At 48.0% G+C, this 25,469-nt stretch overlaps 1 protein-coding gene across 2 annotated transcripts in view; it reads left to right on the plus strand.

Moving 5' to 3' along the window:
* Positions 1–25,469, plus strand: part of RUNX2 (RUNX family transcription factor 2) — a 233,988-nt gene that overhangs the window by 194,437 nt on the left and 14,082 nt on the right. The window lies entirely within an intron of this gene.

Genomic DNA, 25,469 nt, shown 5'->3' on the forward strand with positions numbered 1-25,469 from the left:
CTAGATATTTTTTAAAAGGAGGATGAGAAAATAGAAGGCACATGAAGGACGGAAGGGATGGAGCAAGGCATGGAAGCAAGAAGCAAATATTTATTGTCTATCAGGTACCATTTATTATGGTAGGCATTTTCATGTCTGTTAGTGTTCCAGGCTGTGTTAGTTTCCTAAGAATGATCACAAATGTAGTGGCAGCAGGAATTTATTCCCTGAGAGTTCTAGAGACCAGAAGTCTGAAACTAGCATCAGCATGGCCAAAGCCATACTCTCTGTGGAGACTCTCGGTGGGGAGAGCCTGTTTCTTGTCTCTTCCAGCTTCTGGTGGCTGCCGACTTTCCCTGGCTTTAATCACATCCCATTTCTTTCTTCCTTCCTTCTTTCCTTTCTTTCTTTCTTTCTTTTCCTTTCCTTTTTCTCTTTCTTTCTTTCTTTCTTTCTTTCTTTCTTTTCTCCTTCATTAATTTTTGAGAATGAGAGTGCATGCATGTGTTCATGAGCAGGGGAGGGGCAGAAAGAGAGATAGAGAGAGAATCCCAAGCAGGCTCCACGCTCCGTGCAGAGCATGACGTGGGCTCCATGTCACAACCCTGAGATCATGACCTGAGCTGAAATCAAGAGTCAGATGCTTAACCGACTGAGCCCCCCAGGCGCCCCTTGATCAGGGCTTTAGTACACACAATGGACTGAAAGAGGAAATCAAGTTTTTAGGACTAAGAATGCAAATGGATTACAGTACGGCCAAATCTTTTATTTTATACTCTTTCATAAAAAAAAATATGTAGGATGATGATTATGCAGTTTTCTCTGAGGGAGTCAGTTAGTGGTTCTGCCATCTAATGCATGTCCATTCATTCATTCAACCCACTCAACAAATTCATTTGTATATTCATTCGAGGGATAGTTATTATGTGCCTATTTGCCAGTTACTCTATGTGGATATTACAATGAGCATAACATTTTTTTTTAGAAGTTTCCACTCTCACATCAGTAAGTAAGGTGGTGCTGGGGTGCCTGGGTGGCTCAGTCAGTTAAGCATCCGACTTCAGCTAAGGTCACGATCTCGCGGTTCGTGAGTTCGAGCCCCACGTCGGGCTCTATACTGACAGCTCAGAGCCTGGAGCCTGTTTCGGATTGTGTGTGTGTCTCTCTCTGACCCTCCCCTGCTCGCACTCTGTCTCTCTCTTTCTCTCTCTCTCTCTGTCTCTAAAATAAATAAACAATAAAAAAAATAAGCAAGCAAGGTGGTGCTAAGTGCTATGAAGGAGAAATAGAGCAAGATGAAGAGGAAAAGACGGCTAGGGGTGCCCTTATAAATAGCGTGATGAAGGAGGGTTTGCGGACAAGGTTACTTTGGGGCTGAGACATAAATGAAGTGAGGGAGCAAGCTAAGAGGTACCTGAGGAGAATTTTCCAAAACCAGGGTACAGCCAGCCACTCAGAGAGGGAGTGAACTTGGTGGTGACGGGGGAGGAAGCAGGGGAGGAGCAGCGGAAGGGGAAGTCAGAGAAGGGGCTCAATCAGGTAGAACACCCAAGCCATTGGGAGACCTTTGGATTTCATTTAATTAGTTCTTCAGAGAACTCTATGCAAAATTAAAAAAAAAAAAAAAGGTTGCCCTAGCACTGAGCCCACATTATCATTGCTGATACAATCCCAAGTTGTAGCTTGAGAAGAAAACATCCCGGCCCATTCTATCCCCATTCCGTCTGACCAGGGTGGTATCCCCAAGGCCTCAGCTGACCTTTCCTATAGATGATCGAACTTGTGAAGAGCTTTGGTCTATCTGTGTATTCTTAGCTAAAAAATAGCTCAATGGTCAAGAACGATCAAGTTTCAGAATGCAGCATCAGGTGATCACATCTCACATGCAGTGGTGGGTCTCAAGTCTTAACCTGAAACTTAGCAGAGGATGTACTCAGAGCACTGGTAGCTTGGCACCTGTGGGTTACTTGGGATTTACAAACAGATTCCAGGCAAGCTCTTAATGTAGTTCATTGAGCAGAACCCATTTCCCCATCTTACATGGTGAGACTTGCAAACCTTACTACATTTATCCTATTTAAAGAACACTCCCTCGTCTAGATGCCTACCTCGAGTTCAGGTCGAGTTCCTCCCCAATACCAACAGTAGCCTACCTATATGAGTAGTGAGGAAGGTTTAACATGCATTATTACGTGAGTTGTTGCTTTTCATCCTCGAAACAACCCATTGAGTTGGGTACTAATGCTAGCCTTTTATAGAGGAGGAAATCAAGGCATAGAAAGGCTAAATAACTTTTCTAAAATGAGAGGTAGAGTCTAGATTCAAATCCAGAACATTCTCTTTCAGCTTGATTAACTACTGGGTCATGTGCCTTGCGGTGTACTTTAATTGGATTATGGCCAAGGGAAGACCAGTTGAGAAAAACTGTGAAGGAGGCTCGTTTTCTCCTCAGTACTACTACCTTTCCTTTCTCTTTTTGCTTTCTTTCTCTTTTCTTGATGGCATGTTTTATGTTCTGGCTCATTTGCTTTATGTCCTCTCTCCTCTCTCTTATTTTCTTCCTCTCCCTCCCCCCAACCGAATAAAACCCAGTATTGGGAAAGAATCTGATGAGTATGAAAGATGAGCTATCATAAGGTCTTAACTCCAGCAGGCTAGTTTGTGGCAGGAACATATCTGTTGATCAAATATTTAGAGAACGCCCCCTCCAGGCAGTCCTCAGGGCTATGTGATATTATTGAATCAGTAAATTGCCATTATTCTTCAGGGCCTTCATGGACTGCTGGTGCATAAGGGACCAGAGAGGAAAAGGGACTGCTTAGGACCACATAACTAGCCAAGAGGGAGATAGATGCCCTTGATTCTCAGTGGCATGGTCCTTCCTGCTATATTATGCTGCCTCTTCCATTTGCTTTTTAATGTACATCACAGTGAACCTCTAAGTGGCCTTGACTCAGAGGTGGAGAGTTCTTGGGATGAGGGAGGCCAACAACTGGTGCTTTTCTATCCCCACGATGTAGAAAGTGGCTTACTCCAGTTAATTTTAAGGGTTTCCCTGGAAAACACATTGGTGGTGATTAATCATCATCATCTCCTATTATCAGTTTCGATGGGTTGGAAAAATATGCAAGTTTTGATGAGTCAGAAAAATAAGAGGTAAACTTCTGGAAATGGGCAACATATTTCCCTATCAGGAAAGGCATTGCATGGGGAACTTCTGGGCCTGTGAGACTCAGAGAAGGCCCAGAGAACCTAGTGGGAAAGGAAGGTCTTAGAACAAGAGGTAGAGTAAAGCCCACTGCACAGTTGCTCACACTACATCAATATTAACTGACTCTTTCACTAATTGGGTCATCCTGAGAATCTTCCAGTTCGTCACCAAGATAATAGGTCAGAACACTGCAGAGCTGAGCTCACCGACCCTCAGATTCACGTACTGTCATGTTTCCCCCCCTCCCCCAACTACCCGAGTGCTTTTAACTCTCCAGGAGAAATTCACTTTGCTCCTGGGCTGAACACACTGGGCACATTCTTGAACAGAGTTCAAACTAACAGGATTTCCCTAAAACAAGCAACTCCCTGGATGCCCTGGAAAGCACTGTGACTACTGGGAGGATTAGCATAGCCAGAGCAACATGGCTCTGGTCCAGAAAGAAAGAAAATGTATGTGCTAAAAAAAAAAAAAAAAAAAAAAAAAAAAAAGCTGGCTCAGAGTCTTGGGAACCCCATAATCAGAAGCATACTCATTTTGACGGTTTCAAAAGACCCAACACCCACCTCAATGTGACCTGGCTAGGGTTCAGAGAAATCCACCCCCTCTTTTGTCTTTTGGATGGAATGTAAGAGCCATATAAGACTTCCTGCCTAGAAGGCAGAGACCGGGCAAGCCTTTGCCACCCTGTATCAGAAATGTAGGGGGACACTTGGAGGCCATCTTTCGGCTTGTCTTTGGGGGCTGCGATTTCATCTTACGGCACAAGATATTCTGTGTTAATTCTGCATGGTGCCCAAGTCCCTGCAAACCTATCTGATCTCCAGCCAGAATTTTTATTGGTTTATGTTTTGTTTTGTTTTTCTCCTGGGGGAGAGCTATTCTCAGGTTCGGGTGTGGGTGGCTCCTGTCAGGACTGGACATGCGGAGATGGAACAGGAATTGAGATTAAGGGTCTCTGGGCTAAGAGTGATGAGCCTGATGCTCTCAGAGGTCAGAGGCACGTCTGAGGCCCAGCCAGCGCATTATTCATGGAAGGGCAGGGAAAACATGTCTTGAAAGTCAAGGCAAACAGGGTCAGGAACCCAGATGTTCAGGTACCTCGTAACAATAGCACTGGCTGGTGGAAAAGTCATCCTGGGTCCAAAGTAGGAGCTGAGTCATTTCTGGCTTCCCGATTATTTCTAGTAGGCTGGGTACAAGTCTGGGCCACAGAGGAGTCTTCCTTCTGTCTTTAATGAGTTAGAGACCAAGGTTTGAGGTCTGGGAAAAGGGAGAGTCTTACAGCTACTAACAGACACCTTCCTGTGGTCTCTACCTTACACTATGCAGGGGGTGTTTGGGATTGCAGGCCACTTTGGCAAAGGAAAACAAAGCTGTCTCCCTGTAGTCTGTTGTGATCTACATTTTCTGCAACTGGAAATGCCAGCAGAAGATTTAAAAATATTGGATCCATGGGGCGCCTGGGTGGCTCAGTCGGTTGAGCATCTGACTTCGTCTCAGGTCATGATCTCACAGTCTGTGGGTTCGAGCCCCGTGTCGGGCTCTGGGCTGACAGCTCAGAGCCTGGAGCCTGCTTCTGATCCTGAGTCTTCCTCTCTCTTTGCCCCTCCCCCACTCTCACTTTGTCTCACTCTCTCAAAAATAAATGCATGTAAAAAAAATTTTTTTTAAAATATTGGATCCACACTGTGCCAACTTTTGCGGGGGCGGGGGGGGGGGACTCTGGGAAATGAATGCGTCAAACGTGTCCTTAGAAATTTTGATTTTCTAGAACAGGCTGAATCTTAAGACAAAACTAGTTTTGCAGGTCTGGTCACAGCAGCCGGCCTGCCTCTGCACACCCTGGTTCCGGTCTGTGCCTAGGGATGGGGTTTTGGCATTATTCCTTCTAAGTCTTATTTCGGGCATACAACTCCAGTGATGATCAAGGGTGGATGTGTTACTGCATTTAAAGCAAGATATCTAAACCAGTGCTTTGTAGACAATTCCTAGTTAACACATCGGTGGTTGCTTCCAATTCCAAACGAATCATCCATGCATCCATGCAATCACTCATTCAACCAGCAAACACTTATTCAAGACCTTAAATTTGTCAGAACTGGCCAGGTGCTTAGGAAAGACACACAGCTAATTAAAGAAGGAAGAGGTGAGGTATGGTGTGAAAGGAGTTGAAGAGGGGCAAGGTCAACATCTGTCTTGGAAAAGGAGGAAGAGGAAGATAAAGAGATCTTTTGAATAGGTAGGATAAGGCAACCCTTGAAGGTTTAGTAGATTAGACTGATACGTTGTTGGGGTACACAGGGTAGTGAAAAGAATGACCAGAATGTCCAACCTGGGAAGCAACTGGGCTCTGGCCTTTGAGAGGAAGAATATGGCTTTCTCCCTGGGGGTGCATGTCACTGCTCTCCTTTTCTGAATGACCTTAGTGATGGGTACTGCTGTAAGGATGAGTTTGAAGAGTCCCGACTTTGGTTTGTGAACACCTCTACCCAGGTGACTTCAAAGATTTTAGTCTTTGATGAATTCATCTGTCTGGTTTGACTAGAGCAGGTCATTCTAAGCCAGTATCCCAGATTAAAGTCCCGTGGAGGCAGTTAATTTCCCTTTGTTGTAATGACAAGATGTTATCCTAGAATGGGTTTGCACATAATCACAACTGTCTACTAGACCTGAAGTTCCTTGAGGTCAGTAGCATTTTTGTCCATCATATATCTCCAAAGCCCAGCATGTCCCATGCTAAGCAATACCTGGAAGATGTGAAATTTGGGTAAAGGGTAAAAACCTATTCCATGAGGAGAAACCCACTGCCATCACTTGAGAGTCTCCTTTAGTACATGTCTGCTCTTGCTGGGTTGGTAGGAAGACGTGAATCAATTCTGCAACCCCACCCCCACCCCAAAGACTGGATGCAGGGGTTGCTATTCAATTTTCCTCTTGTGCAACACTTTGTGTATTGTTGCCTAAGTACTTTTTTAAAATGTTGCTAGGTCAGGAAACTTAGAAATCTTGGAAAGAAGTCAGTTTGGCAAATTCTAATCCCCAAAGTTGAAAGCATCTGTATCAGCCAGGGTCTGTCATGAAACAAACAAACAAACAAACAAAAAAACCCCATGTGGATTAATTCAATAGAAGAAATTTAATATGGGACATTAGTCACAAAGTTTTTTTTAGAAGAGTTGAAACTGCAACTATGAAAAGCAAGGCAACCCCAAGATTAGCAATTGCAGAGAACCATTGTTCCCTCTAGGGCTGAAGGAGCAGGGGTGTTACCTGAGCCCAACAGCCTGGGCTACTTGTTGGAGTCTGGTTCTAGGGGATGCCTAACTGGTAGTGTGCTGAATGGGGGAAGACTCAGCCCCAAGTATGGGTGGAGTGTAGGTGAGCACTTGGCTTCTTTTTCTCACCCATTCTCCAATCTCTTGCCTGTACTTCTCACTGGCCAAACCAAACAGGAAGCAGTGGGCAAGGAACCTTGGTAGTTTCCTGGGGTCATCCTTTTTGAGTACAGAGAATACCAGGAAAATGGTGGAAACAGGCAAATGACCAGTACAGCATCCATCCATCCATAGACTCCCCCAACACGCTTTCTGGTATTTGAAGGAATATGGCTGCACTCACCTTAGAAAAATGGTATCCCCTTGGGAGGGTTGTACTGAACAATTTCTCTTTCTTCCATATTTGGCCTATTTTGGGACATATATAGCATGTTTAGTGAAGCCACTGCACTCCCCAAACTAGCCTCACACTTGAAACTGAAATTTACATGGGTGGAGTACCTTTTAGACAGCTCCTCATTACATAACCACTTGACCTATAAGAACACGGCTGTATACACTGTGTTCCCTAGTATTTGTTTCTTCATTTACCCCACTAGTGGTATGGGAGTGAGTAGGAGGCAGGAGAAAGGACTGGAAATGTGTTCTTGGGTTAGTATTCACAAGTACAGGTCTTCTGAGTCCTGGTTCCCAGGGAAGGAGGGCAAACAGATGTACAAGAGAGATTTGGGGGGAACTGGGAGGCCCCTCCAGACTGTGGATGCCATCCTACATACATTGTAGGTTTCCAGGGGATGAGACACCTGGCTGGGGCCCCATTGTGTTTAGAGGTTCTGTGATCACATAAGTAGCCGAATGCTCCGTGTCAGTTAAGGTTTGATCAAGGAAGTCAAACCACTATAATATGGAAAATCAGGGATTTTCTGTAGGGATTATACTTTGCACATTGGTGGGAGTTGGTGGAGAAGTCTATGAAAGGCTGTTGCCTCTGCGTCTGGTGGTGGGCCTGAAGTCACTGCAGGTCAGTGTTGGCGACTGAGGGGAAAATCTTGGATAAGTGAAGTGGGGAGAGCCAAAGACAAACTGGAACACACCTTCAAGAAGCCCATGAAGACAAACTGGAACGTGTATGTGTTCCTCATCTCCTCTAACCTTAATAATACACATGACCTACAGAAGCCCCTTCTCCTTGGAACCACATGCATGGCCGGCCTGGGACTCAGAGAAGGTAAAGAAGGGGATCCTGCAGGCTCAGCTCTGCTCTCCTCCAAGCGGGTCAGTTGGACTAGAGGCAACAGGAACAAGCCACAGAGGTTCTTGGAGCCCTACACCAAGTTCCCAGCATAATGCAGGCTGCTTCACTTCCACCTCCTAAATCCCATGCTAGGTTCTCTCGTGGCCAATCTCAACCTGGAACCATCGAGGGAAGAGAATTCTGAGAATCCCAGTTATAGCTTGGGCAAGTTGACACTGGACAAAGCCAACACATGTTGCAAGAAGACTGGAAACTAATGGTTGGAGACGAGATCTTTGTTTGGATGTAGAAATGAACTTTTACGACCCCTGAGAGAGAGGAACTAGTTGTGGGGGAGTCGTAGCCATAAGCTGGTGGCCTCCTCTCCGTATAACTCCTGCACCCAGGGGAAGGAAACCGAGAAATCTGAAGTTGTTGCAGAGCTGGGAGAGCCCTGGCTTACCAGAGTCTGCCAAGGATTTGTATCTCCTGGAGGCCTCGCTCTCAGAACTAGGAAAGGCGGAGCCCTCTTTGGGCCACACCATCTCCTCTCTCTCCAACACCGATATAATCACACCTCCCTGACAAGGCTGCTGGGAGGGTCCATTAGTTAAAGCCAGGGACAGGGCGAAGGTGACAGCATTTACAAGAGCACTGGGATGCCCAGATGGACTGGCAGGCACTTTGCTGACTAATGGTAGAACTCGTTGCCGTTGATGGCGACCTTTCCTCCCCATTACATTTCTAAATATTTTGGTTGCCGACTGGAAACCCGCCCATTCTGAAACAAAAATCAGACTTGCTGTTGGTGCTTTTAAAACTATCCTTGTTCCTTCGAACATTTCTGGTTACCTCCCTTCTGTCTCATTTCTCTTGGGTGGACAGATGAGGTCTACTTTTTTTCTGCTTTCATCTAGAGAAGGGCCTAGGTGGTAAGGCTCCAGCACTCCATTTCAACCAGTTTATCTTCACACTCATTTCTGATCAGGTGGTCAGGCTGTCAAAGCTTTTAGTCAATTTTGTCCACATGGCAAACGTATGAGTCAGACATTTGGATTCTTCTTCTTCTTCTTCTTCACGACAAGAGATAGTAGTTTTTTTCTTCTAAACGTTTGAGATCATGTAGGCAGTGCCGCTGTTCGAGTTTCTGTTCTTTGGACCTTCCTCCCTTTCTTTCTTGTCCCAGTTGCTTCCTCATCAGAATCTTCAAGTGTGCGACGAAGACAGAAAGTATAATCGTGCTCAGGGCCTTTCCCCCCATCCAGCTGTCGGAGGAAGGTGTTTTAATTTTCTGGAATCTCCGATATTGGGCAGGATGAGAGGAGAAAAGGCTCAAGTGGCCTCTGGAGGAGCAGTAGATACACGTCGCAAAGAGCAGAGCACAGAAGAGAAACGGCAGCAGGCAGAACAGGAGTGTTTGGGAGCGTCTGGGAGAGAAGAGTAAAATAGGCTTTTGCGGGGGTGGGTAGCCAATGAAAGGTGTGAGAGAGAGAATAAGGGTGAAAGTTATCGAAAGAGGCTTGTGTTCATTTGCTAGGGTGGCCACGACCCAATGCCACAGCCTGGGTGGCTGAAACAACCAAAATTTATTTGCTCACAGTTCTGGAAGCTGGACGTCCAAGATCAAGGTGCTGGCAGATTAGGTGTCTTCTGAGGCCTCTCTCCTTGGCCTGCAGGATGGCTGCTTCTCACTGTGTCCTCACATGGCCTATTCTCTGTGTGCGTGTGTCCCTGGTGACTATTCCTCTTCTTATAAGGACACCAGTCTTACTGGATCAGGGCCCACCCTCATGACCTCATTTCACCTTAATTACCTCTTTAAAGATCTTGTCTCCAAATATAGTCACATTGGGGGTTAGGGCTTCAACATATGAATTTGGAGGCGGGGGGAACACAGTTCAGTCCATAACAAGGGTTTTAAGTTTATTTTAATGTTAACGATGTGTCTTTCCCCACCTCTGCACCCCCCCCCCCCAATTTGGTGTTTTCTAAAAAGAACAGCTACAAAAAGATTTAAATTGCTTCGTATCATATTTATGTTTTCTGTTGAATTGGTTCTGATACAGCATCATGGTAAGCCTGGGTCACAGATGTCCTGGGTTTATAGCGGTTATACATTGACTTAGGCAACTGGTACCCAGTTTTCAAGAAATCAGAATGTAATACAATCGTCTTGATAAGAAAATGAGAAGGCACATAATGTAATCTCTCATTTGTAATTTGCACGTCTTCGTTGGCGCGAACTTACCCTGAAATATGAAAATTATGCCTGTGGAAAAAAAAAACCCAGGTATGGTTATATTGTTGAAAAAAACTTTTAGTTTGGGGAGGTGTAAATAAGTATTTATAACGACACGTAGGTCTCCGTGGTTGCAACGCAGGGTTTTCTTTTGCTGCTCCGAAAAAGAATTACAGCCTCAACTCTGCTAGTTTCATTTTGACAATCATCTAAATAAAACCTGTCATTTAGTGACTGCCATTTGGAACTATCAATAACTGTTTGAAAATAAGCAAACCACAATCTGGATGGAAAAAAAAAAGAAAAAAGAAAAAGCGCCTGTGCTCCAATACCAGGTTCTGCTTCTCTGATTACTGCCGGGAGCTGCTGCAGATACATAGAATGGGCCCTTATCCGGCACTCGGTGCAGTGGCTCTGAAATCCGGGGCAGATTTGGCCGAGGCTACAGTCGCACGTTGTACATCAGACACACGGTGCTTGTCAAGGTGCGGTTCTAAAGGAATGGCGGCCTCAGGTCTTCCGTGGGATGTGCGTGGAGAGCGTGGAAGAGTGCACGAGTCATGTTCCGTGGGCAGTGAGAGCATGTCTGTGGTCACCAGACACATCTGAGCTACTGCGTCACCTTGAGGCGGTTATTTGCAGGACCCGACCTTAGACCCTCTGGCTGAGTGATGCCACAGAATAAATATGTTGAAAGTGAGGCTGGGATTGGGGTGGGTGGGTTGAGAGAAGAGACAGAGAGAGAGAGAGAGAGTGAGAGAGACATCTGAGTCCTATGCTAGGTGTGAAGGGGAGAAGATACGAGTCCCTTATTTATCCAGGGGCAATTTCTAGCCAATCAAATCAACACTGTAATAAGGCTGATCTGGTGCCTGCTTCTATGGTAGGAATGTGGTGAGATATGGGTCCAATATTACGAATACCATAAAAGTCCGTCTATGTTTCCCTGGTACAGGACTAGTTATATTTTTTCAGGTCATTATTATTTATAATCCATTTATATATGGAAGACGATGGTTCTTTATGGTCCGAATGATTTAAATCTGGGCCTTTAAACCATGCCTGATTTATTTGCACAAGGAAATCATGTTTTCTTTGGAGCTTTTCAATGGAGGCATAATTACAGTGTTGCAAATACAGTGCTCTATTTAAGGGTCTGTCAGCATTTCCATAATAAACCTCTATTTTCAGGAGTCCAGAATATTGCCAGAGAGAGAGAGAGAGAGACAGAGACAGAGACAGAGAGAGGCATGGAGCGACAGAGAGAGAAAGAAATCCTTCTAAAATATAAGCTTGGTGAGTCCCTCTGAGGACTTTATTTTTAATCCAGATCTGTATACGTATTTGCAACCACACATTCTCCTTTATTTGTGTGGTGGCACCAGTAACGCGCCAGGCATCTCTGGATCCTGCCCAGCGGGGCTTTGGCCTTAAAGCAGGATCTTCCCGGGAAAAGCAGCAGCGAACGCGTTGGGTGGCTGGCCGGCTCCCTTTCCAGACCTCAGCAGATTGCCAAGTTGCATCTCAGCTTTAAGAAAAGAAAAGCATTTTTTGCCCTTGCTTCTGGTTTGTGTGTTTGTTTTGGTTAACGGAGACATATGCTAATTTGGATCTTGAATAATGATAATAATAGTGGTATTATTATGATTTATAGTAACAGTATTAAGTACAATGTAAGTGCCCAGTATGTGTCTGGCACTTTACAAATATTACTTAAAATTTCAACCTTCTACCAGCCCTGCAAAGTAGAAATTATTAGTCCTGATTTTCAGAGGATGAAAACAAGCAGGGATCGGGGGAGTGGGTGACCGGCCCGTCAGAGAACCAGAAGGCAGAGTTAGGGTAGCTAAGGTCATAGCTGAGATAGCCCATGCCAGGCCCTGCCGTCTGTAGGAGGCGTCTCTCGAATTGGAGTAGCTCCTTTTCGAGAGCGAGGCTCGGAGAGGCCGGTGGTCTCAGAGACCACCCAGGCGGGAACTGACCTGTCAGGAGGCAGAGTCTCGAAGCCCACCCAACAGCTCCTGGAGCATGGTTTAGTAGGTAAGGGTGACTGTGGTTGAGCCTGGATAAAACCATCCGAAGATTCTTTTTGGCGACTTCCTGTGTGGCAACCTTGCACCCTACCTGGGTTATCTCGCTTATTTCCCAAGTTCAGCCATGCAGAGAGTGAATTTTGTGGAGATTGGAAAAAATGCCAGGATTATATAACCAGGAAATGGCGGAGTTCCCAGGTCTGGAATCCTGGTTCTTGACCAATACGCTTTACGGCCCCAGGGGAATCAGTCTCCCTCCGTTTGGAAGGTGCATTGAACGGAGACAGAAAGCTGAAACTCAGGATTCTCCTGCCTTACGTGGGAGAGCCCGTCTGGGAATTGCTGATGGATGCTTTCCAGAAGTTTGTGTGTTGGCATTTAACAGAAAGGAAAGGTAATATGCCCTCCTCTCGCTCAGGGAGGACGAGAGACAAGCGGTGGTGGGAAAGACCACCCTCTGTACCGTGTTCACAGCCAACCATGGGGAAACTATTTTGTAAACTCCTGATCCCTTGTGGGTTGTGTGATTTAATTCCTTTTCCTTCTCTTTTCTGGGACTGCTTTTGGGTTGCTAGTTTCAGCTGAGACCAGAGGTGGTGACACACAGCCCGGGGAGAAGCAAGAAAAGGAAGAAAGTTTTTCATTAAGAAAATGTTCTTCTTTCTTCAAGCAAAATCAGGCCCCTGTATGGGGGCTATTACGTACTGAAGTGATCTCCTGCTCTCAAAGTGGAGGTTGGGCCTCCAAAGTTCAGAAGACGGGATTTGAATCACCACTGCAGAGCGGAAGGCATTCATCTTATTGGAAACAACTCTTAGAGGCTGTAAATTGTGTTCAATACGTATTTATTGAGCGTCCTCTAAGGAGTTGGTGTTGGGTGTTATTCTCCATAAGGGGGGTAGCTTGACTGGTGCGGAAAGTCTGACTCCGGTTAGTGTTGGAGGTGGAATGGTGGGGAGGCCACTCTATGTTGCCAGCACCTAAGCACTCATTTGACCAATCGCCACCTTAGTCTTGCTGAGAACAGGAAGCAAAGTCACCAGTGTCCATTCGGAACAGGGTTTATTTAGCCAATATTTACTGAGCATATACTATATCCTGGGCACTTAGCTAGGGGCTGGTGATTCAACGGTGAGTCAGAGAGATGTGGTTCCTACCCTCATAGAACTTAAAATCTAGTTGAGGATAGAGACATGAAAGAGATCATTTACATTAACAATTAAATAATTTATTAAATGACTACAATTGCGGTGAGTTCCTCAGGGGAAAATATAGTCTTATGAAGACAGATAACAGAGGGACTATATCCATTAGAAGGCATTCAGCTGTAACAGAAAACCCAACTGACAGTGGTTCACCTAAATAGGGCTTATTTTTTCCTCCATGACAAGGAGTTCAAGAGAAGGCATTTTCTGGCACCGGTTCAGTGATGTCATGAAGAATCCAGGCTCTTCTAGGCCTCCTCCCTGCCGTCTTCCACGTACGAACTTTTCACTCCTGGGCTTGTAGCCTCATGGTCACAGAACGGTTGCTGTGGCTCTACTTTCAAAGACAGGAAACCCTGGGAAGGGGGAGCTATACCAGAGACCTCTTTTCTCAAACACAAGCGTATTTCATCAGCAGCAAAATCTCTTTTCCAGAAACGTTTCAGCAGACTTTCTGTTAATTCGTTGGCCAGAGCCGGGTTTTTAGTTGAAGACTATAGAAAGGACAAAGTAGTCAGCAAGTACGTGTGCATAACTGGAAGTCACATTTGTGGCATGCCGTATAGACTACACTCGTGTGTGCTAAGTTGTTTGATCCTCACATCAATTCTATGACAAAGAGCAGCTTCTCAAATGAAGACATTGAGGCTCGGGTGAGGGGCTTGCCCAAGAACACACAGTCCTCCTTCGGCCGGGGGTCCTAGATCGTTCCTGGATACTGGCACTGCCCTACATCTGCTGGGTTTTGGGGAGGGGACCATCCTGAGCCCGAAATGCGGTGCCCCGAAGAGACATGCAAGCATGCGAGAATTTGCCAAAGGGTCAGGGTTTGCTTTCTGAGACGTTTGCTTGGGGACCCCAGCTGTAGATTATCCCTCTGATGTTTTCCTATGACCGCCCCTAAGATGGAAAGCCACACAGTGGGAAGGCAGGCCAACGGGGAAGAAAGAAGCCTTCTGATAGCAAAGTCAGGATCTCACAGTGGAGCCTTTGGGGTCCTTAATTGCCAGGATATAAAAACGGGTATAGGAAATAGCATCTGCTGATGGAACTGTGACCTCATTTCCGGACAACTTCGGAAATGTTGATTTATTCAATGTTTTTGAGTCACCTTTCCCAGCCCCTGGCACCTAACCCGGGCAAAAGGTGGTGTGGTTAGCATCTAGGATAAATGAATGAAGATTAAAACCGCAGGTTCTCATGGTATTTTAAAGGCACCCCCCAGAAAGCAGTCTGCCAGCCACATGTAATGCCCTCCTCCCCACCCCTCCCCCAGGCTCCCAGCATGCCCTGTGTGCCAGTCACAGCAGGAGAGATGTCCTTGGCCGATTCCACTCTCCCCACCACCTTCCTGGCCTCTTGGATCTGGCCTGTGAGGCTGTCTGCTGTCTCTTGCTGGATTGGTGGAAGGTGGAGACAGACCTGTTGGCTTGGGATTGTCCCATGAAAATCAGGGTGGGTGGGGTGCCCGGAGATGCACCAGCATCCCTGGGCTACGCCAGTGGAAACAAGAGTCATGTACCCTGTGCTGGAGAATGTGTGAAACTGACACTGTTTACCAGATGTTCCAAGGTTTTATGGGCTTTACAAGGCCTTCTGTTAAGTAACACTTACTTTAAAAAAGTCAACCTTGCCTGCTCTGAGTGGAAAGTTTTGTGTGTGTGTGTGTGTGTGTGTGTGTGTGTGTGTGTTTTAATCTTTTGGGTGAACTCTGCAGCACCTGTTTGCACAGAGAGCTGTGGCCTGCAAGCGGCTGCTTCTGGAGAGTGACGGGAAGGGGAACAGCACAAGGCAGGCAGCCTGGTCCTGATGGAAAAGGCCAGAGACCAGAGGCCCAGGCTGATGGATGCAGAAACGCACCCACAAGCAGGCACCAACATGTGCCCCCCTCTCTTAATGCAACAGATATGCTCCTGAAATTTGGGGTGCCCATCACTTATTTTTGTAGTCCTACATAGCATTTGCCTCTCCCATGCAGCCAGTTGGTTTTTAGACAAATAACCGCCATCTAATTCATCGTCAGCGTACGTCTGAATTTTCAGAAGATAGGTTTGATCGGGGCGCGTGGTGGCATCCATCCGACTTCGGCTCAGGTCACGATCTCACGGTCCGTGGGTTCGAGCCCCACGTCGGGCTCTGTGCCGACAGCTCGGAGCCTGGAGCCTGCTTCGGATTCTGTGTCTCCCTCTCTCTCTGCTCTCCCCCCACTCATGCTCTATCTCTCTCTCTTTCAAAAATAAACAGACGTCAACAAAAAATTTTTTTAAAAGATCGGTTTGATTAGCGTGGCATCCACCCTGCTGGCACACTGTGGAGTGTGGCACATTGCGAAATGGCCATTTGTCACAGGGAGCGTCTTGAAGATGTCGTGCAAGATGGGAGAGGAGCAGCATGTATGGACAGGCTCAGTGCAGAGTAGGGTGAATCCAATCAGGTGAAGGGTAGGAACACCAAGATCTTAAATAATCAGAGGAGAGAAAGGGAGAAACGAAGAATCTGCCCTGTGGGAGCAGAGAGGGATTTTGTTCAGTCGGACTGAGGCGTGCTTTCCAACTGGGGACGGCTTTGTGGGGAGTGCAGCCACCAAGAAGGCTGGAAACAACCTGGTTGGGTGCCATCCTGCCCAAATCACTGCCACACACAGAGAACCAACTGGAAGTCCCGCCTACAGGGGCTGAAATCCACACAGAACGCCCTTCATCTTATGAAATTTAGTTTGGGGTGAGGGAGGAGGAGGATGCTGTGAGGCTTCTCTCTTTGTCCTACCGGTATATTTTGAGTAGAACTTGGTTACGGCCCAGAAGCTGGCTCCAACAGTCCTTAAAATTATCACATCACATCTAGCATCTGTGGGTTAGAGGCCTTTTGACTTCTAATCCGAGCTTCCTTATTTGCTTAGGCGGATCTCCTTCTTTGCCCCCAGAGTCCATTGTCCAACTCTGGGCCTTCCACAGGAGCAAGACTGTTGTCATGTTTCACAACTATGTGGGGCAGGTAGACTGGAGAGCAGTATGGAAGGAGGCACGTTCGGTACCATTGGTTCCTCGTGGGGGGATGTGGAGGAGAGGGAGGTGGGAGATGAGGAAAAAAGACCACGAAAGGGGAAAGAGAGCGAGCTATGCACCCTGTAGAACACCAGTAAGCATGGTCTCCCATGTGTACAGAAAGCATATCTCTGCTCATGTGCAGAGATAGAGAGAGATGGGTCAGCCCATTGTGAATGATGACTAACGGACTAGTGGGTTTCAGGTTAGTTTTAGTTTCTTATATTTGTACGGAGTCTGAAGGTTTTGCACTTTTATTTATTTTTTATTATTTATTTTTATTTTTTTTAAATGTTTACTTTTGAGACAGAGGGAGACAGAGTGCAAGTGGGGGAGAGGCAGAGAGAGGGAGACACAGAATACGAAACAGGCTCCAGGCTGCGAGCTGTGAGCTGTCAGCACAGAGCCCGATGCGGGGCTCGAACCCACGAACCATGAGATCATAACCTGAGCCAAAGCCAGACGCTTTATCGACTGAGCCACCCAGGTGCCTCTTGCACTTTTATTTTTAAATCAGAAAACACTAGGGGCGCCTGGGTGGTTCAGTCGGTAAAGCATCCGACTTCAGCTCAGGTCATGATTTCATGGTTCATGAGTTCGAGCCCCGCACTGGGCTCTGTGCTGACAGCTCAGAGCCTGGAGCCTGCTTTGGTTTTTGTGTTTTCTTCTCTCTCTGCTCCTCCCCTGCTTGCGCTCTGTCTCTCTCTCTCTCTCTCAAAACAATAAATAAACATTAAAAAAAAAATTTTTTTTTAAAGAATACACTAAGATTTATTTCCATGTAAAAATAAAGAATAGCAACAAAAAAGACTTGCATTTCGGAGCTCGGGGTGTCCCTCAGCTCTCCTCTCTTCACAGAACCCTGGCTACATATTGCAATGTGGCCTCCAGGAGAAATGAGAAGAACATATAGGATGTGGGTCATGAACTCCATGGTTGGGGCCTGAGATCGGTCTCTGGAAAACCAGGCGTTGATTCCAAGGTGAATATCTCAGCAGAACACCAGAATCACCCCTGACTAGAGGCCAGTTTTGCAGAGGCCCCTGTGGTTCCAGAAGCAAGGCTGGGCCCCAGTTACTTTCCCCTGTATTCCTCTTTCCAACAGATAACAACCACCAAGAATGCACATGTTGTCAAACAAAGTCAGGCGTATTACCTTACTGCAGCAAGGGAGAACAGACGTGGGCATCTCAGATGGAAGGAATGGCAAAGGGCTTTTTATGGTTTGGACTCATACTGAATAATTATAAGGAGGGAGGTGGGAAAAAGAGGTCTACTTTGGATTGCATGCCAACACAAAGTAGGGACGGATAGTTTATTATCTCAGCAATCTCTGAGGCAGGAGGAGAGAAGCAGAGCTGGGGAAGTCACTGGCAAGGCAATCCCCAAAAAAGAGGAGGGGATTGATTGGTAGTCACTTTGCGGCCTAGTGTGGCCTTGGGAGAAACACTGGGTTTTGTTGGCCTCGCCACGGGGCTTGGCCCCACCTGGTGATGTGCAGGGCTGACCTTCCTGTTTTTACTCCCTGGCGTCCAGAGCTGGCTGTCATTCCTGGAGAGGGGGACTTGGGGATGGGGTCTGATGGCCGTCCACAGGCCTGGCTTAGGCGGGCGAGGATGGAACGCATGTTGTTTGGGCTGCTGTCCAGGGCTTCATTCCCCCATGGTGTTGTCTGGGCATCGGAAGCTTGTAGAAGAAATGGCTTACTGAGTTCCATGGGTTAGGTTCTTTACCCCCTGACATTTACCTGGCTCTTGGAGACAGGTGCTTAACAAGCAAGTACAGATTCCTCCAGGCTTCCCGAAAGGTCTTTAGGGCCCCTGCCCGTAGACACTGAGCCATGCTGAACTACAGAACGTTAGGCCTGGCCTGAGGTACCCTGCCTGGTTTCCTCTGGAGTCACTTTTTTCTCTATTCCCAGTTTTTCACCTGAGAAGATGGGAAATTATACCGACTTCTCTACATGAGGCCAGGATGACTTTGATGGGAACTACGTTGTATTCTCTGAGAACTGACCTCAAAGAAATAGGTGATGCAGACACATGTCAATATCTTAACATAGAGTGGAATCTTCTGTGGCCAGAAGCAGACAGTGGGCTCACCAATGAGGGCACATACCCGCTTGATGTCCCTGGCTACCCTGATGAGTTCCGACCGTGGCTGTCTCCTGCTTCTCTTCCCTTCCCTTGTTCACCCTGCACGGTGCCTCTTTCAGGCAGACCCTCTGGGCCTTGGTTTCCACCCCTGTCTCAGACATGCCTCCTCCCCTGCGCCTGTGGCTCCCCTGCCTGAACTCAGCTCTGGTCCCTTGACCAGGCAGGAGGGTAGAGGACCTTCTGACTCAGGCCACGAAGGCTGCCCTGTGGCTGCGCAAAGTGGCAGGCATGGCCTCTGTCCCAGTGCCTGACCTGGACTCACTTTTTCTACCAAGGCTCAGAACCAGCCTTACAGTCTGCTCATGGGACCTCACGGTCACCCATAGGCAATTCGCCCTGACCACATGTGCATCCGTGTGTATGGAAAACAACACAGCCACCTCAACCGAATGGAGACCTTCCCTTCACTCACAAAAGGGGGGAGGCAGACATGGGAAGGAGGACAGAATTTCCTGTCACATTAGAATAAGATGAGCCGGGGTTATTTCGGGCTGGGCTCCAGCAGGCACTTGGAGAAGGCCTCAGAACTGCAGATGAAGCCCCAGGTTGAGTTTATGGGGCAATTTCAATTTCAACACTGCCAAATATTGGTAACATCAAGAAATCGTAAAACGTGCTGGTGGTCTGGGAGCTGGAGGGGGGACACTGCACATATTTGACACAACTTTGCGATTCGGTGACAGGCCTGTTGGATCCCCTCATCTAGAAATCAGTTGGGATCTTCCAGAGAAATAAGTTAAATGTAGATGGCTCCCCATCCACTTCTGTTGGTATTTGCCCCCTTATCTGGAGACAGCAAGGGCTTTTTTTTTTTTTTTTTTTTTTTGCCCCTAAGCACAATTTGTATTTAATTATTACACTTCAGATTTTTCTGTACTGCACTGGAAGCCTGAACCGGCTTCCTCTTCACCCCCTGCTCTGGAATAGCATCGCTCCCTGTTAACAATTATCTTCGCCATTTGGGTAGTCTACAGCGTGCCCCGTGTAAGGCTGATCGGTTTGTTTAATTAAGCTTCGAAGGACAGCCCGTGCCTCCGTCTTCTCTCGGGTTTGCTTCTTCCTTCCTCTTCCACAGTCCCTGCTGAAGGTAGGGAGGACGGCCTGTGCTCTCCGACGGAGGCCCGACCCTCCCGGCCTGGGCCGGCCTTGCCTGATGAATGAACTTCTCCGACTTCCACAGGGCGCGAATTGCCAATGTTTCTCATTGCTACAGGCTCGGGAGGAAGAAAAAGGGGGTGCCAGCAGGAAGAAGGGGGAGCTGTGGCTGGCTGCTGACCCTGCTACCTGAGAGCTCCTACCAGCAGGCCTGTTTCCAGTAGGGTCTACGGAAAGCCACATTGCCCTAAATGAGGGACAGCCTACTGAAAATAGGCCCCCTGTACTTTTGTAGAATTTTCCTTCTCAAACTAACACGGGGGCCACAGCAGCAGCTTTTTGTCCCAGGTAATGACCGGATGGAATTATTATTATTATTATTATTTTCACATCCAGCCACCAGCTTCTGAGGTCCTCAAAAAGAACATTTGTAACCATGCATTCTTTATGTGGTCCACAATTAATAAACAGGAACCCACCTTTCTAGACGGACAGAGAAACAATTTTTTTTTTTTTTTACTGTTTGCTGCTCCTGTGTGTAGGGTTCATGAATGGGGGCTTTGAGAACTTGCCCTTTCGTGGCCAGATATCAAAGTGCTGCTCACACATACGGATCGACCGCACGGAGGTGCGGCCCTGGGCCACCGCCCGTGTGGCCGCCCACTGCGGTTCCCCGCTGGCCGCCTCGTCGGGCCGCAGGGCCAGGGTTGTGATGGCCCAGTTTTTCCTCCCTGGGATCAACGCCGACCCACCAGGAAGAAGGGGGAGACCACCAGCATCCATTCTCCACCAAGTCCTAAAATAACTATATTTATAATTGCTTGTATGTGCTCCCTTTTGTGGCCTTCCTCCCCTGGTCACATCCCTCTGTTTTGGAAGAAAAAGTTCATTAAAAAAAAATTTTTTTTTTAACGTTTATTCATTTTTGAGAGACAGAGACAGAGTGCAAATGGGGGAGGGGCAGAGAGAGAGGGAGACACAGAATCTGAAGCAGGCTCCAGGCTCCGAGCTGTCAGCCCAGAGCCCGACGCGGGGCTCGAACTCACAAACCGTGAGATCATGACCTGAGCTGAAGTCGGATGCTTAACCGACTGCGCCACCCAGGTGTCCCAGAGAAAGTTCATTTTTAAAGGTTTCCTGGCCTGGTGTTCCTTCCTTCCTCATTTCTTTTTCTCTTTTCTTCTCTTTTCCTTTCCTTCCCTCCCCCATCCGGCCTTCTCTTCTCTCCCCTCCTTTCTCTCCCTTTTCTAGAGTCCCCTTCGCTCGTGTCTTTGGATAGTGTGCCCTGACTCTCCCACGTTACAGGTGGGGGCTCTCCTGGAGTCCTTCCTGCGCCACCTCGAGCTCTGAGCTCTGACGGTTTTGCTGGGGCTCCAGGGAAGGGAGGTCAGGGAGCAGCCAGACACGCAACAGGGGCCGTGGTCAGGTCCCTGCAGACAGCGCGAGTGTGTGAAGGGCTGAGGCTACGGCTATGGATCCTAAAGTCTGAGACTGGGCCGCTGAAGGCTTGGAGTTGCAGTCACAGGATCAAGGAGCTGCAGCACAGCAGCAGGAAGCATGTAGAACTCTGTCAACTCGTTGGTGCTCCGAGGGCTCTTCCGTCTGGGGAACATCATCTGCTAATCTTGGGCTTCATTTGACTCATGCTGGGCAAAAATCCCGGGAAGCGGCTTTGGGGTGTCTGTAACTAGAAGCACAGACCTGGAGGTAGGCCTGGGGGAGCGGAGAGGGGACAGAAATGAACCCATCTTGTTCTGTCACTCCATATGCACCTGTCAGGAAGATGGAGGTATGGTCACCTTGGGTTAAATCTTGACGGGGTCAAGTCAGACTTACTCTGCCGCCATCTTTGAGAGGTTCCCTGGAAAGGCCCTGAAGAGGGCAGGAGGCACTCACGCCATAGTTAGAGCAGAGTAAGTGGTTAAGGGAAGGGGGTTGAAGGCTGTCTTTTTTATGATACGGTTGTCCCAGGTAAGGCAGCTCAGGGGACTCTCATCATGTAAATCTTGAATTGGAATCTAATGAGGTGGGATTTGGGGGTCCCCTGACCCCTCATGTATTGGCAGAGAGGGAGTTTGGATTTGATCTGCATGTGGAAGAGAGGCTGAGTAGCAGGAATGGTAAGCCGCGGAAAAATGGAGGAGGGACTGGCCCTTCATTCTCTCAGTGCCCCCTCTCCCCACCATGAGTCTCAGAACCCCCGTGAGATGATCCAGGAGGCAGCCGTTACAGATGGACACACTGCTTTCATCCCTGTCCCACCTGGTGCTTGTGCCCATGGAGAGGCCCAGGGTTGGCCTCTAGATGCTTGCTGTGATTCCTAGAAACCCTGATGGTGGTGCAGAAGATGTCATCTGCCTGATTCTCCCCTAATCCCTGCCCTTCTTTGTAGGGACAGTGTCAGGGAGAACTGAGAAAATGTTGGAAGTAAAGTCTGTCAACAGTGATGCTGCTGTAAATGGCAAGACGTATAGAGATCCAAAGTGCACTCTGTTTTTCGAAGTTTCCATGCTGACGGCGCCCTCTGGAACCTGCCTGGCTTCTCCAAACGCTCTGGCCCTGTCCTTGGCTTGGCCCTGAGCTTGCCTCCTACCCATCCAGCCCTCCACTCTCTAATACTGAGGTCACTGACATTCCCAGGAAGCTAGAAGAGCCTTCTTCTCTTCCCCCTGATCTGAAAAAATAAGACTGGCCTATGGATGTATGTCTGGACCATAGGGAAGTTCAGAGGTTTCCAGAACAAGGGCACAAATCCCAGATCCTTGTCATCCGGACCATCAAAATAAACCCCTGGATGGCCAGGAGGTAAGAGTTGATTAGTGAGGGGTTCAAAGGAAGTTAGGCCAGGTTCCAGAAGGCGGGCAGCAGGAGAGCAAGAGGTGTAATTAAGAGTCATCACAGCCCAGTGCTAGGTCTGTACTTTTCTAGGATTTGCAATACTTCTGTTGCCCTGATGCTGGTATTGCTGGCGGTGAACAACTGAGGGGTGTGGCTTTTTCCGAGGGCCTTATTGTGGAAAGAACAACTTTGGCTATCCCCTCATTATCCAGGCTGAAAACATACCCCGGAGTAAAAACTTGAGCACGTCCGTCATTTGCCAAAGGGCTTCCTCCACCTGGGACAGCTCAAGGTTCTGGAAGACGAGGCCAGTTCTGTTCTTCCTGCTTGAAGGAAGGCAGAAGCGTTGGTCTTAAGTGTCGGGCTTTTCCTGATCCTGTGCTGTAGGCATTGGACGTAATCTAAGAGAGGAGTTCATGTCGTCTGTAACATTGACCAAAGCCTATCGGTCCCTCAGAGGGGTCCTCCAAAAAGGGGGTTTTGAGGGCAAGTAAATTTGGGAACTGAATTCTACATCCTCCTCAGGGATGATTACCATGCCCCTGGTCAGGTCCCGAGGAGTCCTACAGGTGTGGAAACCACCTAACTTTGTTCAGCTCAGCACGTGTCGGCCTTACTTGGAAATGTTCCATTACATGGAACTGTCTTTTCATGGAGTCCACTTAATAGACCATGGGAAATGCAAACTAAAACACAGTAAAATATAGTAAAATGTTGGTAAGCAAGACCCGGTGGTAAGTTTCTTCCCAGAGCACAAAGGATTGGGTTAGATTTTCAACTGCACACACAGACGCACAGAGGGCTTGGCATGTGATGTTCTTCGATTTGGCTTTCATTTCTGCAGAGATGAATAACACGCTGTTGGGGGTTGCTGTAAGACACGTGTCAGACACGGTCCCCACTCGCGTCTTGTTGAGGAGGCAACAGCCCCCCTCCCCCAAGATAACTACCTATCCCTGAGGGGGAGAGTAGGTGCTGGGAGGGGAGATGCTAGGGTAGACTGGAGTGGAAATGGCGGCCAGCAGAAGAGGAAGGAGTGAATGTTGCTGGGGCTGGGGAGGAGCCAATGAAGGAGAGGAGGAAGGGATGACCAAGGGGACCCCAGGGCAGGAGGAACGTGCCTGGTTCTGTCCGGTCCCAAGCCCAGGCCTGCTCTTACTCTCCCTCATGTGGTTCTTCCAGTTTGAGGGGAGTCGGGAAGTTGGGCGCTGACAGAATTTTCGGGGGAGGGCAGTGTGGGGGTGGCAGCCGCTGTCTGGTGCCCTTCTCGGAGCCAGTCAGGGAAAGGTCAGCCTCAGCCTTCTCTGGAGGCACATCCTTCCTTGCAGTGAGGCCGGGGGTGGGGGGGGGGTGCCTCTCATTTGAAGAGCGGCTCTAACTTGTCCAGGTAACCACATGCTGAGGGTGAAAAGCAGACAAATGTGACTCTGGGTGCTTTCAGTCACAGTGAACTGTCTTGTGCTCAAACTCTCTGTGGTCTCGGGCCTGGCAGAGGGGAGGAAGAGAGGGCCCGCGTCCATGCCCCCAATGTGGGGTGCATTTCTGTGCGCCCGGAGGAGGATGTGACACATGTGGGCGCACCCAGCCGCCAGGCAGCACCTGTTGAGGGGACACAGCTGCGGCCAGGGCAAGGGGCATTCTTGGCCGCTGCCTCACGACCGCCCCAGCAGCTGCCTGGGTGTTGTCCCACATTCCGCGTGTGACCCTGGTGTGGGCAAGCCCTGAGTGGGGAAGAGCCTCCTGGGGCAACGAGGCAGTAACCCACACCCCTGGGGCAGCGCCAGTGGGTGGATTTAGTAAGTACCCTGTTTTGGCCGCCAGTCCCAGAAGCAGAAGCGAATTTCGCAGCCAAGGGCTCAGAGGCAAATTTGTTTTAAGTTATTAAAACGTATGACATAAGAAAAACTGGAGGTAGGGAGCTCAGGCAATGAGAGGCAGAGAAGAGAGACAAAGAGAAAACACCAAGGTGGAAAAGGGTCGGTCCATCTCCAACCAACTGGCTCCTACTCTGATGCCCCCCGTCAGGAGGAAAGAGCTTTTGGCTGTCTTAAGAAGCGGAGACAAAAACACCAAGAAAAACAGAAGTAGAAGAAGATTTTTTTTTTTAAGGTAAAGGAAAGTAGGCCAAGAAATTACTTAAAGGCTTTCTGATGACCTCATAACTTGTTCCAAGTAATGTAAGACACAGAGGGGGGCAGCGACAGGAAACAGAACGACTCAGCAGAATTCTACACTGCGGTAATATGTGGATTTTCTCATATAACTGCCTTAATCCAAGGGCCTTAAAACATTTCACAAATTTGCAATAATTAAACCTCACTGCGTACCTGGGGCAGGACAGAATGTTATTTTGCTCATTATGTATACAGGTGAGCCACACAGCACGGAGAGTTTGAAAGAAAATGTCTCCGGAGCCCGCCAATAAGAGAGGCCTGCCCGGGGCTCCGAGAAATGCCGGGCTCCCACCAGACCCAACCCATTCCGGGGCAGGACTGACCCAGGGGCCCACACCTCAACAAGCAAAGAGCCGTTGGCAAATGGTCGACTATCTTTTCTGTTAGTTTAAAAATACGTATAGGGGCGCCTGGGTGGCGCAGTCGGTTAAGCGTCCGACTTCAGCCAGGTCACGATCTCGCGGTCCGGGAGTTCGAGCCCCGCGTCAGGCTCTGAGCTGATGGCTCGGAGCCTGGAGCCTGTTTCCGATTCTGTGTCTCCCTCTCTCTCTACCCCTCCCCCGTTCATGCTCTGTCTCTCTCTGTCCCAAAAATAAATAAACGTTGAAAAAAAAAATTAAAAAAAAAAGTATATATTTATAAGTCATCATCAAAACAATTTTATATCTAGTAAAATACATAATGGGTAATAAAACTTTTTAAAACCAAACTTTAAAAAAAAATCGTGATTTTCTGAGATTTGATTCCTTTTTGTCCAGTGGCCTCGTTTTCATTCTCTTGTTTTGCCTTCACAAAAGCAGTGAAAAGGCAGCAATTCTGAAAGAGGTTTTCTTTTCCAGAAGGAGCAGGAAACTGGAGTGTTGCCTTTTTAGAGTAGATGCGGTGAGATGATGGGAGGGGAGGTGGGTTGGGGGAGGGGAAGAAGGGGATCCGGAGAAGAGGCAAATTATCTTTTTTCATCTTGGTTGGTGGAAAGCGCCCCG

The sequence above is a fragment of the Prionailurus bengalensis genome, chromosome B2 (genome assembly GCF_016509475.1).
Source record: "Prionailurus bengalensis isolate Pbe53 chromosome B2, Fcat_Pben_1.1_paternal_pri, whole genome shotgun sequence".
Lineage (NCBI taxonomy): Eukaryota > Metazoa > Chordata > Mammalia > Carnivora > Felidae > Prionailurus > Prionailurus bengalensis.